Consider the following 21645-nt stretch of genomic DNA (forward strand, 5'->3'; position numbering starts at 1 on the left):
TGAAAACTGCAGTTTTTGGGCTAATATTCTATGACATGGATGATTGATAAATGATTGAACTTAATTAATAAGTTAGTTAAGTTTAGTGTTTTTTAACTTATATTAATTTTAAATAATGTAAATTATCGTAGATTTTTTTACGAATAGCTAAACGTGTACTAGCGTGTAAATAATGGGTTTTTAAGGTGTTCAAATAAATTATTGTTAGAAAGTTTGATTTGGTCAATCATACTAACTAGACGGTAGACGACATTTTATTTTAAAAAGCAAGCAAGTCTTGTTGTCAATTGTTTTACCGGCATCAGTATAGGATGGATATAGGCAAATAAGCACTTCTAAATAATATTTTAACTTTCCACCCCGTAATGGCGATTGTAATCAACGTTTCGTCAGGTCAGCCTCGACCTGCTAGGAATTTAAAGCTTAACCCTACCACGCTGTTTCAATGCAGTGTGGCGGGTAACTTTTTACTGTTGTCGTATAGTATGTATGTATCTGTTTTGTATGAATGTATGAATGAATGTATTTGTAATACATATGTTTAATTATTACTAAGTATGTATTTATGCACAATGCATCCAATATCTGCGCTCTTGTTCAACCACTGTGTTGTGTGTTTTGTACAATTATTTCCTTGTAGCGTAATAAGTTATTCTTAATAAATTTGTAAAAGAAAAACAAAATATTTTATTAAAGCAATGATAAGTTTTTGGTGTTAATTTGGTTGTACAACAATCTGTAAACTACACTAAATTGACAGGTCAATACGTCCATATAAATAAATAGGGCACAACTTTTACATCTGTTGGTTCAGTTTCACTAAATAAGCAGAATCAGAATGAGGAATATTGCCGTCAATTCTGCCGTACACAAAACTGTAAGTTAAACTAAATTGACAGATCTTAAAGTATGCTGTTTTACAACGTTTCACTGTGTAGAATAGGAGAGCACCACTCAGTCCTGTAAGTTTAGGTACCCTTTGAGAATTGTGTACAACCCAATTATCATAATTATTGTGAAATTAGTTTAGAGTAAGTTTAGTTTAAAAAGTTAAGGCGCTGCACAAACGTAGGTGCTTCAATTAGTGAATTTCAATTTCTTTCCATATTATATATAATACTTATACGAAAAAAAAAACATTGAATGTGCATTGAATGTCTGTCATTGTGACCTTTTGTTGTCACGGAATACCGTCTCCAAACTACTCGGCCATAGTCCGATAAAATCCGCGTGTGGCTTATTTTATTAATATTTTTTATTTATTTATACTCTTTATTTGTAAACCACATCATTCAGAAAAACAACAATAAGTGGGGTAGAAAATGTAGAGTTCCGGCAGATTTTTTTAAAACCCACGCGGGTGAATTTTCAGGCATCAGCTAGTTTATTAATATGAATTACACTCATCACAGTCAGCTTTTTATGCCATTTGTGTCTACGTTTGGGCAACGCCTATAATACATCAGGTGAAAACAATTAAAAGCTTATATTAATAATCGTCTGCTACTTTTACGGAAGCTAAAAATTTATTAATTGATGACCTTTGAGGTTGGCATTTATGTATTTACTAACTAGGCTTCATTTATTTATGCATTGCTATTTTATGTATGTTAATAAAAGTAATTAGGGCGCAATTAAACGGTTCGCTTAGATTTTGACAATGTTGGAGCTGATTTTCAAGTTTGCGCAATTCCTATACTTTTTAAGAAACTAAAAGGGATAAAGCTTTTATAAAATTTACGTTAATACTAATATTGTAAAGCTAAGTGTATTTTATGACAATTGTGTTTAGCATTTATGTAATTAGCCTGTATTATTTATGTATTGTATATTTATGATTAAACAAAGTTATAAGAGTAAATTGGACGGTTCATCTGGCATATTTATTAGTAAATATAATAAATTATGTTTTAATAAATCAGCATTAAAAGTTTTTGCAGAAACCAATTGCATTGCTTCGTCGATACTGCATTTAAACTAAAGTAATATTGGCGCAAATTGTGTTGTCTAAAAAAACTGAACTTAATTGACAGAACTGTCAAAACGGGTTGTCCTTTTCCACCAGGAACATTGTGAAAGGGATACCGTTCATTTGAAACGTCAATTTCGTTAAGAGATTCGTGTTTAACAGAATTGACTACTATGAATCGTCTAATGTCATTAATTTTATGTTTGCTGTAGAGAATGGAACACAAATTTAAATATCCAAATAAATTAAGATTTTTCCACCACAAATCAAACTGGATATTTCATTATCAGACGTTACGTCCGTACGCTGGGCACGGACTTTTTACTTTTGCTGGAGGACAGCCGCGACGCTGATTCTGAATCGTTGACGATGTCTTTATTCAAAAAGGTTAACTAACTTACACGGCTACATAGTTAACCTTTTTAAATAAAGACAAGCCATTAAAATTTTATGAGGTTTCGAAATACTCCTCAAGGGATAATAAGAATTCATTCGCAATAAATGCAATAATACAAACTCTTTTTGATCGAGTTTTTTTTATTGAAATCCTATTACAGAGCTTTCGACATATCTATTTTAAGATTTGAGTATCTGTTGTACACAAACCCCTGAATTGACAAGTCTAAAAGTAACGCCATTTTTTTTTAACATTCGACAGCACTACTGTTTTCAATTTAGTTTCGGGATTTGAGCTTAACAGAATTCAAATCAATGACAAAGTAGGTATCTTATTTATATACATGAATATAATATTAATGGTCTGGGATTACGAAATTCCTTCTACTATGAAGCTCATATATTTGAAAGTTAGCATCTGAAACATTTTAAAATTTTGCCCATCTTTGTCCTGGCTTATCTTCGCAATGGTTGGAACTGATTAATATGTAGTCTCGCAGGCAGAAAGAGGGCTTTGCTAGTGTTGATAGTTATTATAACCCAACAAGAACAAAAAAGTTATTCAAAGCGGCCATCCACTGGTTAATCTAAGGAATGTAGATAATGGTCAGTTCTAGTGTAAACAAATCTCTAAACTAAATTGACAGATCTAAAAATATTGTGACAACGTCTAAGATACCAAGAGGTATTTTTTCGCCGTCATAGTCTCTGTAAAAGACAAGTTTAGTATCACTTATATCATTTTGAATATAAATACGAGAGATTATTCGATTAACTAATTTTAATTTTCTTCAAAACTAAGAATTATATGTTTATTAAAACATCTGACAAATATTAAATTGCGGTAAACGAAAGTTTAGTTAAATTATTAAACCGCTTTACGGAATTACTGTAACAATTGTTAACTTTTTTCACAAATGACAAACTGCATCGTGAATTGGATGACAGTGACACTACGTTTAAATCTGTCAATTTAGTTTAGTTTATGCATTCGTTTAAAAACGGAATGATTTTTTTTTTGACAATCACTGTATATCTTCCAAGTATACGTGACATTGGCGAAATAAAACGTGCCGATTTGGTACACCTAAACGCCAAAAAAGCAAAAGAAGAAGAAGATTAAAAACGGAATTGGCGCCATAGTTATATTATTGTGTACCTAATACCTATATTGTTATAGTATATTGTGCAACATGTGCGATAAGTTGGCAACGGGAAGTTGTAACATCGCACGGGTTGCAGATACTATTTTTTATTACAAATGCGGAGATAAACTTGTCGCACTCAAATAACAGTTTCATTCACGAAAAAACTCACGCGTCATTTTAAAATGGGCAAACAGCTCTTTTGCAACCGCAACAGCGAGTACTAAGATACTACTTATCCCGCATGAGTAATATATTTTTTATTATTACTTGTATACACTACAGGAACAAAATGTTGTGTTTTATTTTATTTAGGTACCTTTTATCATTAACATAAGCCCTACCGAGGAAGTACTGACTACCGTCATGCTTGAGTATTGCTTTCTGCCGCCAAGCAGCATTGTTGCGTTGCTGTGTTCCGGTCTGAAGGTTGCCGGTAATTACAGGCATATGAGGTTTTACTTATATTCCTCAGGTTGTTTGACACAGGGTGGCATTTTGTAGGACGTGATCCTTGAATGCCCTGCGAATGGTTGCTACGTTTTACAATCAGGTGGGTGGCTTTGTCCGATTAAAAACGCCTTTTGGTTACCGATTTGACGACCTCCCTTGCGCAACCACCTATTAGTTCTCGCTCTTGTTGTCCTAATCATAAATTGCCTGGCAGAGATCGCTTTTAAGCGATATGGCCGCCTTTTGTATTCTACTCCAGTTGTTATGTTTCTCTCTATTCGAACTTTGTGGTGGTGTACAATTAAAGAGTTTAAATAAATAAATAACGGTGAGCGCTGTGAATTTAAGCAGGAGGTCCCGGTTTCGATTCCCGGTAGGGACAATTTGGGAATTTATATTTTTTGAGTTTTCTCTGGTCTGGTCTGGTGGTAGTTTTTGGCCGTGGCTAGTTACCACCCTACCGAGAAAGACGTGCTGTTAAGCGATTTAGTGTTCCGGTGCGATCTCGCGTAGTAACCGATTAGGCTAGTTACTCCCTAGCACATTAGCCCGCTACCATCTTGACTGCATCATAACTTACCAACAGGTGCGATTCCAGTATAGGGATAACTTTTAGTGCAAAAAAAAAACCTTAATGTTCCTTCTCAGCCTCTGAATGATATACTTAATACCAACACTAGGTAAAGGTATTGGTCTCTCTCATAGGCAAGAGTTACAGAAATTAAAAAATCGACTCTGCTTTAATGATAATCATTATTAATGTGTTCATATTAAGCAAGTTATAACCAACCCAGTACGGGCCACGGGTTACTCCGCAGATGGGTTACGCCGATATACCTAGTCCACCGCGCTGGCCAATTGCAAATTGCTAGATTTATTATAAAAAAATAAGCTTAATTTGCTATACTCCGGTAAAAGATTGGTAAATTATGGGGAACTCTAAGGCATTAAGAATTGCGATGTTATACAATATTTTAATTGCTTGAATTAAAAAAATGCATAATTCCGAAAAGTTAAGTGAATTAATGAATATTCCATAAATTACCTGACGAAATTAAGCCACTAATAAATGAAATGGAATGTTTAAAATGTAAGTTATTTCTATATTTAAATAGACATTATTTTTATACTATGGATGAATATTTAAAATGACGTTCGTTAGTAATTTTAAATTTATTGGTATTCTTTGACATGTGCCCATATAAACTGAATTGTAATTTATTATTTTATGAATTGTATTGTATTATTATAAACATTTTAATTGCCAATATCTTAATTGTACCTAGTAGTAACATCAATTAAAATTTTAAATACTACCCTGACAACAATTTGCATGCCAATTGGTGGTACAGTTAAGATCTGCACATTTTTTTTTCTGTAACACATATTTACCTGTATCAGCAAATAAATAAAATTGAATTGAATTGAAATTGAATACTTTTACGGTATAATTTTGCAAAGTGATGCATTCAAAGGCAAAACCTTACCATAATTATACGCAGAGTGTTCTGCAACAGAACTGGCCAATTGAGCAACTTTGACTTCCCGTTTATAATTACGCTTTATTGATCTCCTCGAAAGGGAGCACTAAATATTCAATAGTTTTAAGTTTAGTTTTTTCTATTCTAGTGAAAATGTTCGGCATGGTGGTGGACAGCTCCAATTTCGGACTGCAGACGGTAATGTATTTATCAGTCTACGAATGTACATATGTATGTAAACTGTAAAGATATTCCAGTTATATGAAGGGCCCTATTACGCCGATTTTAATAATTTGATTCTTATAAAAAAATCAACTACGTTATACGCAGGTACATTTTATCCCCTCTGCAGGGCTAGCGTAGGTAGGAGATAAAAATTATATGCCCCGATTATATCCCTTAAGAGATATAATTAACGTGTCCACCTGCTAAAGTACGGGAACATGGAATATGAGAAGTTTACCCCAGTTTATTATTAAGCATATATTATATATTTGGATTATTTCCACTTGTGCGCCACTGCTCTGAGAGTTGGTAAAGCTGTGGGAGAAGATAATTTATTTTCCTTTCCCTCCTGCCCATGCTAGGCGTGCCAGGAGACAAAAATTATATCCCTGACAGGGGATATAATTAACGTGTGCACGGGAACATGGAATATAAGAGGTTTATCCCGTTTATAATAACACAGATATGATTTGCATATTATTTCCACTTCTAGCTAGTGCTCTGACAGTTGATACATAAACTTTTATCATTTCCCCGGGCAGATAATTGTCTTCTGTCCATGTCAACATACTGATAGTTTTTACCATAACTTTCTGTTGTTTCATTATTGTAATTCATGTAAAATAATATAATGAGCCCACTACCATCTTAAAAACATATAATCGCTTAGATAGCATTCTCTGAGATTACAGCCAAGGGCTAACTCGTAACAGTATAAAAAAATATGTCCAATCCGTCGCTTCCGATTCAGCTTGCTCCGCGTATGGACTCTTTTAACCCAGTAGCGGTGCGCTTTCACATTAGGTCGCTAGCAGCGCGATAGTCGCGTGGGAGCTACAAATGCCTTCTCATTATAATTTGCGACATATATATACGCTTGCATTACTAGCTCTAAGCCGACTGATCAAACGCAACTATGAAGAAGTTAGGCGATTCTGAGCAGCGCGATAGTCGCGTTCCTGCCGCGCTGCTAGCGGCCCAAGGTTAAAGCGTAGGGCGTAGGTACCTACTAAATTATGTTGATGATAAAATACTTACAGCACGTTCCCAAAATAGTACCTAAACACAGTATCAATTTACTTGTGTCTGAAATTTAATATCGTAATTCAGTGAGGGTAGTCGTAAACAGCACTTTATGACGTCTAATTACATGGCGTTATTACTTTGACGTAGGCGGTGGGGCCGCTATTGTATACGGTAATGGTGCAATTTAAGAAAGAACTTCTAAATTAGCGCGTACAATTTAATTATCTTTTATTGGCTAGTTTGTTTTTTCCTTCATCATTATATTACCGGCCCACTACCTGTCTCGACAGCAGGATGGCGCAGTAGGCAGAGGCCCTGCTTTCTGAGTCCAAGGCCGTGGGTTCGATTGCCACAACTGGAAAATGATTGTGTGAACATGACTGTTATTAATGGCTGGGCGTTTATCTGCATATAATAAGTAAGTAGGTAGTTATGTATATTATTCATAAACATATTCATAAGTTATCTTAGTACCCATAACACAAGCTACGCTTACTTTGGAGCTAGATGACGATGTGTACATTGTCGTAGTATATTTATTATCATTATTATTTCAAGCAGTTGACGTCCACTGCTGGACACGGTAGGGCTTTTGTAAGGAGTTTCTATATCCACGGTCCTAAGCTGCTTTTTTTCAGGTATCTATTTAGTGAGGTATTTTATGGTATCATATCATAAAATTCAAAATTCATTTATTTCAAGTAGGCCTAATATAAGCACTTTTGAAACGTCAAGTCTGTCTGTTTGTAGTGATTCTACCACCGGTTCGGAAGGCAGATTCTACCGAAAAGAAGCCGGCAAGAAACTCAGCAGTTGCTCTTTTCCAACATCAACAATTTACATTTTGCATTTTAACATTCATTTTTCTATCTTGAGAGAGCTGAAAGCGGAGCAGCGGAGCATAACAAACTAATATATATAATAAATACGAAGTTTGTAGGAAGCTCGGTGCGTATTCCCAACCGTCATCCCCGGTTATTATCACTAACATATGGTATGTCATAATTGTTAAAGCCCAGCAAACTGCAATGGAGCAGCGGGGTGGGTCTGTGCTCTTACCCCTCAACTTCTATGAGAAAGCAGGCCTGTGACCAGAAGTGGGACGTAAACAGGCTAACAAACCCTGATAAAAAAATATTAGCTCTCCCGCTTAAGCTTATAACTTAAGACTGTATCAAGTTGTAAACCGTAGTAGGTAACATAGTTAACTGCCATCATAATTAGATCCACCTCGTCCCATACAACTGTCATGGCTTTGACCACGTATCGGGGTCCAATTAAACTGGACAGTTTATAGCCTAGCATCAAAGTAAGTAATATGCTTTGTTGATTGATAAACGAATTGGTATTGTTATAGAGCTTGTAGATACTAGGAAGGTGTGTTTCTAGTATAGTATGAGTTAAATAAAATAAAAAATAGCTGTATTAAATGTAGATATAAAAGGTTATATACCTAACTTGTGGTGGCTACTGAAGCTGTTATACAACTACCTGATACCCGCGACTTCGTTCGCGTTTCGTTTCGTTCGGTTTTTATTTCCGAGCGCTTGTTAACAATTTTTAATCACCACGATAACTAGTTGAGATCGGTATAGAAAGTACATGTGCTTTTCCATAGCATAGGTGACATGCATTGGTATGCATGTCACCATATTTCAAAGCTGTCTGCCCGCGGTTTAGCTCGTAGATTATTTTAAATTTTCCCTCGGGAACTACTTAAGGAATCGGGATAAAAGGTAGCCTATATTATTTTCCATGTCAAAGGCTACGTTCATGGCAAATTTCATCTAAATCCGTTCCGCCATTTTTGCGTGATTGAGTAACAAACATCCACACTTTCACATTTATAATATTTGGTAGAATAAGGAGCCGTCCATAAATAACATACAATGTTAATGGAAGATTCACAACGAAATATTAGTTCACAGGCTTTAGAGGCACATTATTTACTTTTTTTGTGAAACTGAAACGCTATAGTTTTTGAGTAAACCGCTGCTACAGTTTTTAATGAAAAAATTCAGATTCAGCCTTAACATCACATGCAAAATTAAAATCAAGTGACTCCTAGCAAAATTCAAAATTCATTTATTTCAAGTAGGCACTTTTGAAAGTTCAAGTCTGTCTGTTTGTAGTGACTCTACCACCGGCTCGGAAGACAGATTCTACCGAAAAGAAGCCGGCAAGAAACTCAGCAGTTGCTGTTTTCCAATATCAATAATTTACATTTTACATTTTAACATTAATTTTCTATCTTGTGAGAGATGAAAGCGGAGCCGGATGCTTCGAAGCAACCTTGTCATTAAGAAATACATCAATTGTATAGTAACCTCGATTTAATAAATAATATAAATAATAACATATTCTTTAAATCTATGCATTGGTAGGTCCAAAATTACATTAGGAATCATATTATAAAAGCGTATACTCAATCCCGCTCCGCTCCCGCTGTGACCCGCAATCACAGTCATACAAATGACTTCTGTACCTTTCGCAGACGATATAATATGCAGATGTCACTAATTTATGACCATTTCTTGTAAGACGACTGTTCACTTATTTAACCTATTATAAAGGTAACCATCGCGTAGCATAGGTAGGTACTTCTACTGTGCGCATGTCAGTCTTTCATCTTTACACAGGTGGTCATAAGTGAACATATTAGTTTGTTTGGAAAAATAAATATGCTTGACACAGGGCGGTATGTTGCAGGACGTGCTCCTTGCATGCCCTGTGAACTGTTGCTCTGGTTACAGGCGATTGTTTTCCATTTGCCATCAGCACGGCTACCATGGGCAGGAGACAATGATATCCGCAGGGAAAGGATTAAAAATTATCTTCTCCCACTCTCACTAATTCATTCGTAGGTAACATTTCGTTCGCTCAAATAGTTTGCAGTACAAACAAGTAAGGCTTTTTTGCGATCTATGCCGCTGATAGCCATTTAAATATAATAATAAATGCCCAAATGTATTTAATAATTAAATAAAAAAAAAAAAATTAAAACTGTTTTATTCATGTATACCTTATCACAGGCACTTATGAAGCTTTCATACTTCAACATGTAAACATTAATTTTAGGTGATGGTGATAACTGCATTCGTTAACTTAAAACTAAAGCTAGGAGGGTTCCAAACGAGCACTGGTCTAAGAACAGCCCACAACAAACGTAGCCAGGTTTTTTTTGTTATCATCATCTCACCGTCAAGTTAATGTTTATCTATGCAGTTAGAGCAATCCATACCCAAGCTTCTTTATCGTACATGTAATTTTTAATATTATAATGGGATTTTTCTATAAGCTTACGTTTTATATAAACTTTGAACTTATTGAGATACATCTTAAGGATTTCATTTGTTAAAAAAATATATACAATTACCTTTAAATTTGCATTACAATATGCAGCCTAGTAAACTGCACTGCAAGTTTATTTTTACTTCTAATAAAATTAATTATGGTGACAGAATTAACGTTTCAAAGCCGAGCCTATGAAGTAGCCGACGCCCGGCTATCGGCATGAATGCTTTCAAAGCGCGCATACTATTTGCCCGAACTATAAGTATCCAAGGTACGAGGTGGAAGGAGTAAGAAAGTTCCTTCCGGCCGAACGCTTCTTTGTGGAACCTAAGCTATACCGGACGAAGCTGCAGAAAGTTTAACTATTGAAAGTCTATTGAATTCCTCTGTCATTAGTTTTTGTTGTAGCAATTACTTACAGCTGCGATAGCCTATACAGTCGGGTCAGGACTTCGGCTACAATTTCGCAGTACCTCCTCTCAGAATGAGACGGTCTAAGCAGTAGTCCATCACGCTAATAAGTGCAGATTGGTAGAATTCACACGCCGTTGAGAACATTATGGAGAACTTTCAGGCGGTCAGGTTTCCTTACAATGTTTTTTTTCACCGATTAAAGCAAGCGTGAACTACGGCCTTAACCCCTCCTCATTGTGGGAGGAGACCCGTGCTCTGTAGTGGGCCAGTAATGGGTTTATGTGATGGTGATGATGAATGATTATTACAATTATTAAGATAACTACTGCAATATGTAGTTCACCATCACTTCAAGATAATAAGTACAAGAAATATCTTAGAAGGTATGTATATTTGTATGAACGTTTCAAAAGAGTCCCTACGGGCATATTTTGAATATAGAAGTTTTGAGTTTGAGTTTAGACGTTTTGTTTGTTTAAGTGAGTGCCGTCTCTCTGAAATTAATCAAAAGATCTCGCTGAGTTCAAATTGCTTTTGTTTTAAAGTTTATTATTACGGCGAAGTTTTGATCGATACAAACTTCATATCGGGCTAATCTTAAAATTTTATCTTGATTCAGGGAAGGGTTATTATCTTCTATAGGGTTGCCTGATTTAATTTTCCGTGCTATCCTCTTAGGTCTAGTGGTTATGATGGTTTATTACGGATTGCGAGATCCTTCTTTCGAATCCCGCAGGGTACGTATCTTGCGACAGCAATGCGACAGGCGTAAATTTTGCAATTACTGCTGTCAAACGTCACTTTTGTTTATTTTATTTTAGGCCATTATTTTTTTTTATAGTAATATTTACGGACCAAGGATATTTGGGATTTTTTATTTACTTATTTATTTATATATATAAAAAAAGGTTTAGGTACTATGACCCACAAATATTTGTATACATTAATGGTGGAAAATCATCGTCTATAAAAGAAGAAAAAACTTCGTATGGCACGTCCTATGAAGTACCGAACGGCATAGGTGTTTCCAAACCGCATGTGCTTGTCACAATTACATCGGCAACTAAGTCCTACAGACCGTAACATGCTGCTTGGCGGAAAAAATAATTCGGCCCTTACTAAACAATGACGAGCACATCCTATACATTTTGCCCGTACATAATAGGTATCTATATGATACAAGAAATAAAAGCTTTTAAACTTGCCTGGTATTATACAGAATAGAAATATGAAAGGTATTAAAAAAATTGATTGCACATCGACACATTGGCCGCAGATATGTCATCATCTGTCAAAGAGCACGGGGCTCCAGTCATAATAATTTGCAAAGTGTAGATTGGTGGTCTACCAATCACACGTCTTTGAGTACATTATAGAGAACTTTCTGGCATGCAGGTTGCCTCACGATGTTTTCTTTGACCATTGCATTACATTCAGTATTATTTACATTTAAAGTAAGTATGTGATAAGTATTTAATTGCTTAAAACGCACATAACCCCGAAAAACCGCGGAGCGTGCCGGGGGTTGAAGTCTGTCCCCTCGTAAGGATAGCCGAAGCCCGAACCACAAGGCAATCACCGCACTACTTTGTAGTGGTATCATATACTCATCGACTTCCAAGAAACCGTTAGCGGTTCTTTTATCGGTACGGTTTTGAACGATGTACACATAAACCTCACCACAATATAAGGAATGAAATACTTTTTTCACGACAAGTTCCCATAATTTTTTGTAAGCAAAGCTAAAGTTTATTATTAAATAAATATGATTTGTAAACGAATAGAAGTGTAACCAAATTACGAGTACGCTGCCATCGCTTGAAATCATTATCACTAGCATTCCGAACGGTCAATCAACCCAGTCAATGCTTACTACGATCCTCTTGGTAATGGGTCCCAGTCTATGATACCGCATGCCCAAGTAATAACCGGTATAAACTTACTATTTAAGGGTACTCAAAATGTTAGCCTTTACGAAAAATTTTACTACATTACAAGCCCTGCTGAATAATGCTTAATACGTACGGATTGCACGGTTTTGCGGATTCTACGGCTTATGCGGCAGTCTGCGATCAACGTTTTTCTATATCTTTCCATTCCCTAAGCTTGAAAATATTTTTAATAATAGTCTTTTGTTTCCTATAACAATTTCGCGTTTCATGTTTCAAAAGACACTCAACTTTGTACTTTGGGTCGCTCCACTGAACATGACGTGAAAGCCTTGTCACCCGCAATGTTCTTGTTTGAAAGAATAAAGGAGTAACTTTTACATTTTAATACGTCTTGGTAATAAAAGCTTTGATGAACAATTCAGGCTGCGCTTTTTTATCGTAGTTTCTACGCCCACTATGCCAACATTCGTCTGACTGTGATAATTTACAAATGCAAAAATCTTTGAAAATGGTATTTTTTAACACATACTGGTATCTGATCTCCTACCTTCTCTAAGGTGATATCTGTGTAATGCAGAAAACAACATCAATATAGGGCTAGTACTCTCGTATTTTTGAAAACATAAATATAGTACTTAGATTTAAAGGAAAGATATTACATAAAAATCTTGTCTTGATTTTGTCTGTCTTCGTTATTTTTATCCGGTCTTGAATTCTTTTATTTAAACATGTTGGTGCAGGGGCTCCTATAATTCTTAGATGATACTACGAAGTATGAAAATACTACTAAAAAAAATTTAACAAAACAGAACCTACTTTAAAGAGACAAGAAATAAATTGAGTCGAAGACAAATATTTCTTCATTCAAATAGGCACATAGGTGGCACTTTTGATGCGTAAATTACATTACAAATATGTTCATACAAGTGAGACGATGGCGATAACTACATTCGTAAACTTTAAACAAAAGCTACGGGGGTTCCAATTGGCCCTCGTCTAAGAAGAAGCAATGTAAAATTTTGAAGGTCGGTGCTAAGTAAAATGTAAGATTTCTGAACTAGACATTCTTACCACCCGAATCACCTAGCGGTGCAACTTACCATGGCTGAAGTGGTTCGCAGATTAAAAAGACGGCATATATTAGATAGCCAAATGTGACACATGGGGGATCTTCCCAATGAGGAAGCAATCTTACCTTATCGCCATAACCACTTACAAAACATCTGCTCATAGTCCACCGACTGATTGCATGATCAACACAAAAATTTAAAAATAAAATATATTAAACTTATAAACGTTAAATTAGTTTTTGTTATGTCACTATTTTGAGATTTCGACCGTAAAGATGTCACGAAGCTTCTGTACACTGCAGAAGTTACCGGGTGCTATAAAATAAATCAGCTTCATTTACTATCCGTCATTTGCCACTTAGATACCTAATTAAATTAATTTCACGTTTACCTTCCATATTGGAGAAAAAGTAAAACACATTTTACTATTTAATTAAACTAGTAACAAATAAAGAATTTATTTTTAAACGGTCTGGAACTATGTACCTACCCGCCCGATTAGAAAAATATTATTATTCTGTGATTACAGAGGCAGATTTGGTGCCGAGCAAACGAATAACGCGGCGGCAGGCGGGCGATGCGACACGGGAGTATCGGAGTATTAGAAGTTTTACTTCCCGGGCATCTAGTAAAGCCATCGAGAGGGTCATGCCGTGGTGGTTTTTAGTTCGGGTGTATGACGAGTTGCATATAACCTCCGTCCTGCCCAAAAGGATGGAAGTTGCCATATAGCTTACTCTAAAAGGTAAAGGTGCGGGCGTGCAATGTGATACGGTGAGTCGGTTTATATAGTTGGATGGGTCAAGTTGTACGCAGGTCACGGAGAACAACTAGTATTTTATATAATAAAGCTAAAAGCTCTACTTTTAGCTTTATTATATAAAATACTACTTGTTCAAAATTCTAATTCAAATTCAAAATTTCTTTATGTAGGCCTATCACAGGCACTTATGAAGCGTTGAACATATATGTATATGTTTACATTATTGTAAGAGGATGGAGATAACTTCGTTCGCCAACTCAAACCTAAAGCTGCGAGGGTTCCAAACGCGCCCTGGTCAAAGCCAAAAACAAACTTAGCCGGGTAATTTTTTTTTATCACCATCTCACAGTTAATTAATATTAAGCTATGAAGTCAGGGTTATTTAAAAAAATCTCAGGTTTAATAAAATCATAAAATAGATTAATCTTTAAATAAGTATTATTAATAAGTTATTTTTATACGATATTTACCATCACCCATTTATTTGTTTAATTCTATTTTAGCAAAAGAAGGAATATTTAGTAAATGGAAAAGTGCTTTGAGCGGCCACATAATTTTAGCTCGTGTTTTGGATAGCATCGTTTCTGAAATCAAATTCGGTCATGTCACGCACTCATGTTACGATTTCTGGTTCACTATATAAAATCAAGCATTAACAAAATAATCAGTGATTTTTTATTTTATTACATCTAAAAATGATAACAGATAACAAAGAACAAGAAAACAATACTGTAAATTTGCATTAGAGATAATTTTGTTTTCGTGATATTTTCCGTCGAGATAACTTTTTTAATCGTGTACAGGGGATAACCACTTATTCCGAAATATGTTCAAGAATAACATATAATATGTTTTTCACCATGGAGAATAACGTAAATAGTTAATGTTTATGTTTAAAAAAAATATTCCACTATAAGTTAGCCCTTGACTGCAGTCTCGCCTGGTGGTAAAGGATGCTTCCTAAGATGGTAGCGGGCTAACCTGTTAGGGAGTGTTGCAATTATATTCAGCCTTTTATGCGTGATTGAGTAACAAACATCTACACATTCACAATATTAGAGGGATAGTAGAATCAACATTTAACGCTGACTTAGCGTAACCGCCCAAAAATGAAAAAAATGAAGATCTTCGTTTCAAAGCATTTTTTTTTTAAATATTTAAGCAGATTATTTTCTATGATTAAGTTAAATTATTATTTATTTAAATTTATGTAAAAGCAAAACTATTAGTGAAAGGATAAGAAGCCGCCTAAGAACCTACTGCCCTAGACTAATTGTTTCATGAATCAAACATACTTTTAAGCCTGATCAAAACCGTAGGGAGCCAATGTGCTGCAAAGATTCAGTTATTTATAGACGTGCCAAGTCTTTTATCCCCTCAAATTCGGTGAGACTTTCAATTCTACCGTCAATTATCATTTTGACTTACATTTTGTCTCATGATTATGATGAAATTGTATATTAATATTTATTATTATAATACTGAGTGTGTTTATACACATCAGCACGATCTGAGAGGATCTATTTATCTATGTCCATACAAGTGAATACAATATAAGGGTATGTCTGTGATTTAAAAGCATTGTAGCATTGTAGGTATACCTACACACTAACTTTGTGTTAAAATAAAACTTATAACTAGACTAATACTGCAAAGGTCATGCCCGCGTGCATATGCTGGCTGAATTTCGACGCTGCACAGCCAGGCTGATTCTTTGCTCAAAAAATGAGCCAACCCTTCTGTCACCAGACGAGGCAAGCAAGAATAATAGTATACTATAAAAGTTAGAAGAAAGTTTAAAAATAGTAAAGTAAGCGGTGATAGCAGTAATGGCTTCCTAGCCACTTCAGCCTGCCTTTTGGAACCGAGTTTGATCCCCGATACGCACCTCTGTCATTTCAAAGCTGTAATGTGCATTATATGCAATGAAATATTCCTAAATTAAGGATTAAGGAAAACATAGTAAGGAAACCTGCAGATTCCTTATCAAATTTGCATATCGCACTGTCTACGGTTTCTCATTATCCTTAGCCTATCCAAATTGTTATCGATCTGCTGAACACAGGGATTTGTCGGTCTTGCTTCACTTGGGTCCAGCACATACGACTCGTTTGATGTTGTCTGTTCACTTACTTCTATTAAGAGTTTTGCGTTAATGTGTATTTTTTACATTCCATGTTATAGGAAGGAGGATTTGACGATGAGGAAAATAAGGGGCTGGCTGAAAACCAGTGCTACATTGACTACTGAGGCCGCTCAATATTATATGAATGTGTGCCAATAAAAATGATTTTTCTTCCGTTCTTTATTTTTGCTCTAGGGTTACAAAAGCTACATTTACCGTTGTGAGGTCGCTACTCTATCCGTTTTTTTCCTTTTTATTATAATTGACTTTTTCTCGAAGTCATAACGTTCTTTATTCAAATTTACCTATACCGGGCTCTTTTAATGAGTGCGTATCGAGTGGAGATAATTTTCCATATTTATTAACTTGAAATTAAAGGTACTGAGATACTCAAATTTTCATTTTAGTTTATTGCATAAATGTCAACAATACGTTACCTTATGAAGAACCTAGCGACTTATCTGTTGCGATAACGTGAACGTTCGCCGAAGCCCGCATCATAACACTCAAGTGCCGCTTAGACTACAGGAAATATAGGGCATTGAATAGGACTGTAGCTAATGCCAGAGAAATAGTATTCAGTGTGAACTACACTAACTGAATTTACACTTCACTAATTTAGGGTCCTGAGGTTTTCCTCTTTATATCGGGTTGTCTAATCGGCACTGATGTCCTGTCTACACTTGGCCCGAATTATCTAATCTTTGCGTACCGTTTGCAGTCCGCGTGCCTGGGCGGGCGTCGGGCAAGGGGGGGACGCTTACGATTGGCCCGGTTCACCTCAGCTAAAGCCTTCAGTCTGCCTCCGACCGCCGTAGGGGGAGATTGCATGTCGCCCCGGCGCTGCACCATCCGTGTGACCTAACAACGCAAAATCTTCAATAAAATCGTGTGTGAAACCCAAATTTTCCCCATGTGTTTTGTTTATCCTCACCTGTGACGTCACTTTGCCTCGGCAACGCTGCAAATTACAACCGAAAAGTAACGAGGAACGCAATATTTGTGAATACATATTTTTCGGGAGAAGTAAGTACCTACGTAGAGTAAGATGTTTAATGTATTTGCGGTGGAACTAAGTTAAGCTTTGCATTATGTAATTGCTTTTATGTTATAACACTGTGACCCGTGTATGTCGTGTGATAAACATGCAAAAACGATCTATGTGATGCGTGAAGACTTATAATCAAAGTTATTCCGGTTGCACTCTTTTGCATACGGCTTCATCAGCCAGAATTCACTAATCCCTTTAACGAACAAAGAAACAAATACGTACTACTAACGACACCACATAAAGTACTAACCGTTCCGTAGTTTAAGAGTGACGAGCCCGCTAAACGTTTTCCGGTGAACAATTTTCTTGTACCTATGACTATAAAGTTGCAGATCGCTTCAACACGCAATATCTCCCGCGTTTATAAAATTCTTAAGAATTCGTAAAATAAAATAAATAACCACCTTTGAATCTCTCTATATATATACATTATGTTCAATGACTAGAACTTCGGTATAGCAAAAATATCTAAGATCAGAAGTGGGATGCCCTTTTGAATTTAGAACATCTTTACTTCAGCTCCAAACTTTTTGTTATTCTTACAAAAGTTTAAATTAAAAGCTGACCTTTACACTTTTAACGAAATATAAGATCAGTCGATTACGCTAGTAACGTTGTCGCATATCGGAAGCTAGCTTCTATATATATATATAATATATATTCTATTCTATAGCTCTATTCTGGCCTCGGTGAGTATTATTGTTGGAGAGTTGCAATATTTACGTAATTTAATTTGTATCATAAAAACGCTCGGGTATTAATTTCTCTGACTGATAACAAAAATAATACTCACCCAGGTAAGTTTGTTATGGGTTTTTTTACTTATCACCATTACTTTACAATAATGCGGAACATATTGGTAAGTATTAACACCTCAATAGTAGCCTTTAACCTAATTGAGTATAGAAGTTTTGAGTCATTTATCTTTAATTAATTACCCAAAATAATGATAAAAACCGCGCACTGGGCCAGCGTGGTGGACTATGGCCTTAACCTCTTCTCATTGTAGGAGGAGACCCGTGCTCTGTAGTGGACTGGTAATCGGATGATGTGATGATGATAATTAATGATAAAAAAGAAGTGCTGATACAACTTCCAAAGAAGGTTATTGCATTTTTTTAAAACACTTTTCAATGGTATTTTAAGAGGACACTTCCCACAGCTATGGAAAGTGTCACAAATCATAATGACACTGAAACCTGGCAAACCTCCTAATGACGTCATTCGTATAGGCCCATAAGCATACAACCAGCTGCATCAGAATTATTTTTCTGACAAGTTCTCATTTGACTAGCTACCTGTGTAACAGGACCTTATTACTAGGAATGTGAAGTTCATAATTTGATACTATTACACACTTACTGCATAGCTTTTGACGACCCCCTGTCGCAGCAGTGAGCGGTGGGTTTTAAGTGGGAGATCCCGGGTTCGATTCCCGGCGGGAGCAATTTGGGAACTTTATCTGAATATTTATACGCATCAAAAGTGCCACCTATGGGCCTACTTGAATAAAGATATTTTTGACTTTGACTTTATATTATTTCTGAATTTTCTCTGATCTGGTCGGTTGAGACGCTTCCGCCGTGTTTAGTTACCACCCGTTAAAGACGTGAACTAAGCAATTTTGTATTCCGGCGCGATGTCGCGTGGAAACCGATTAGTTGTATGACTACCGTACTCCCTAACAGGTTAGCCCGCTACCATCTTCGACTGCATAATAACTTACCACCAGGTGAGATTGCAGTCACGGGCTAACTTGTAGATGAATACAAATAAAAAAAAGATACGATGTCGCGTCGGAACCAAAATTCAAAATTGAAAATGCATTTATTTGAAACTGCACTTATAAGCACTTTTAAAACGTCAAGTATGTCTGTTTGAAGTGACTCTATCATCAGTCTGGAAAGCAGATTCTACCGAGAAGAGCCGGCAAGAAACTCAGTAATTGCTCTTTCCAACATCAACATTTACAATCATTTTTTTCTATCTAGCGGGAGATGAGAGTCATTAACAAATTCATCATATGCAGTAACCCCGCTGTATCAAATGTGTTAAATTGTTTCAATTTCTGCATTGATAGGTCCAGAATTACCTTAGGAATCATGTTGCAAAAGCGAAGCTAAACCGACGATATGCAGATATCACTAATTTATGTAATTTTCTAGTTAGTAGATAGTAAATATCTGCTTTTTGTTTATAAAAAGTAACTAATTATAAAGGTATTGCGAAGTAAGTAAACCTATTTGTTTAAACTTTTCACGAAGCGATTCGCGAGATCCAAGTTTAAATCTCGACAGTACAGCTCTTTTCTGTAGTATAAATTTCCTTTCAATATCTGAACCGATTAGGGCTATGTTTTATATCCATACTCCCTAACAGGTTACCCCACTGCCATCTGAGAAGGCAACATCATATACCGTATATTCATTTATAGGTGAAATTGCAGTCAAGGCCAACTTGTAGTGGAAAAAAGGGCCAGCTACATATACGACTTGTCGATAAGAGTTTTTAGTCATGTTTCTCTACCAAAACAAACAACTGATCGACGTGTAGGTAGTTACCTACGTAGGTACTTATTGTTTTTCCTTATATAATATCGGCTACCGGTCATTGTCCATTGTTTGGATTATGAAGACTCCTGCCATGAACTTGTTGGCTCTAGGTCCTTGTTCTTTTGACCTCGAAATCTTAATTACGCACGACATAAATTCATGCTCGTTTTCACTAAACCAAGGCATGGCCTAAATCGAACGCCTAATAATTTAGGCGATGCCTATCCTCCTTTCCTTTCCTTCCTTTAATATTATAAATGTGAATGTAAGTTTGTTTGTTACGCTTTCACGCAAACACTACTTAACCGATCCTCATGAAACTTTGTACAGATTTTCTTGGAAGTGTTAGAAGTAATATAGGATAGCTTAATGTCAGGATATTTATCCTGACATTAAGCTCGGTTCCTTTGGGAGAGGGGATGAAAGTTCTTGACGATTTTACATCATAACTCCGACAAATTATAACCGATTTAAATATTTTTGTACTATAGAGGTTATAATATGTGTTTAATTTATCCCAAACTTTGTGTAGATTTGAATGTGGCTGGAGATAGAGGACAGAACTCGTCGTTTAAGGCTTAGCGATACTGAATACTTTAATTTTTTTTAGAACTACAACTAAATTGAATGCCACATCAAAAAACAAAATCAAACGCAGACGAAGTCGCGGGCAACAGCTAGTAGAAAATAAAACGTTTCACAAAGTAAAGGTGATAACTATTGGTGGCAAGTTGTGTTGGATTTATTGTTCCGGGGCGATGTCGCGTTGAAACCATACTCCTTAACAGGGTAGCCCGCTACCATCTTAGACTGCATCATCACTTACCACATGGTGAGTTTATAGTCAAGGAATAGCTTTTAGTGAAATAAAAAAAAATGTATGCTTGGGAATCGTTGTAACTTAGTAGAACAAGGCAATGTCTAAATAAATCACGCCCAATCTCAAGGAGATTCCTTGGCATACATCAACCGTTCACCAATACTTGGTTATCAACCAAGATTTGGTGAAACGTGTTTGAAGTTATACTTCTTTTGGCGCGTTAGGGAAAAACGATGAGAGTAAATTTTTACGATGCGCGCGCATACCGTCACAAAAAACCGACACCCTGAAGTTAGCTATAAGGTTTGACAGTGTACACTTTAAATTGTCAAAGTCTGCGGGCGCATTCCGGTGATATAATTAATTCAATTTTATCAACTTTCTTCTACTATACAGTGCGGTATAATAAAATTTCAATGTATGAAATATCTTTTTTCTCTTAGTTTAGTTTTTTCTACAAACGTAGAATAAGGCGAGAGGTAAAATTTTCGAAAAGATTTTTATTTTGTTACGCCAAAGTATAACTTCTAACGCGTGTTAAAGTTCACACACGTTTTTTTTTCTATAGACAGGGTTTAGGCTGTAGTTCTTCATGCTTGCTTAGTGCGGATTGTTAGACTTCACACAACTTTCTAGGACGCTATGGAAAGACAAGCAGGTTTCCTCATATCTTTCTTCACCGTTAAAGTAATTGATATTTTTGATGAAATAAATATATTTTTTAAGATTCATTACCATCATAGGTCAGACATAGGTCTTTTGTAGAGAGTTCCAAAATCCACGGTCCTGGGCCGCTTGTTTCCAGATGCTCCCAGCGACTCGTTTGGTGTCTGTCCTCCTCGCTGGGGGCCGACCAACCCTGCGTTTACCTGTGCGGGGTCGCCATTCCAACACCTTTGAACCCCAACGTCCATAAGTTCTCCGAGCTATGTGCCCCGTCCATTTCCACTTCAGCTTTGCAAATAGCTG

The 21645-nt window shown here is 36.0% G+C and overlaps 1 protein-coding gene across 1 annotated transcript in view; it reads left to right on the forward strand.

The window, feature by feature from the left end:
- Window positions 1-17076: 17076 nt before the first annotated feature.
- LOC120634352 (cGMP-specific 3',5'-cyclic phosphodiesterase-like) overlaps window positions 17077-21645 on the forward strand; it is a 117088-nt gene continuing 112519 nt past the window's right edge. Inside the window, exon 1 of the mRNA XM_039904864.1 lies at window positions 17077-17279. The gene's annotated coding sequence lies outside the window, so the exon portion shown is untranslated. The remainder of the gene's footprint in view (window positions 17280-21645) is intronic.

This window comes from Pararge aegeria, chromosome 23 (assembly GCF_905163445.1).
Source record: "Pararge aegeria chromosome 23, ilParAegt1.1, whole genome shotgun sequence".
NCBI lineage: Eukaryota > Metazoa > Arthropoda > Insecta > Lepidoptera > Nymphalidae > Pararge > Pararge aegeria.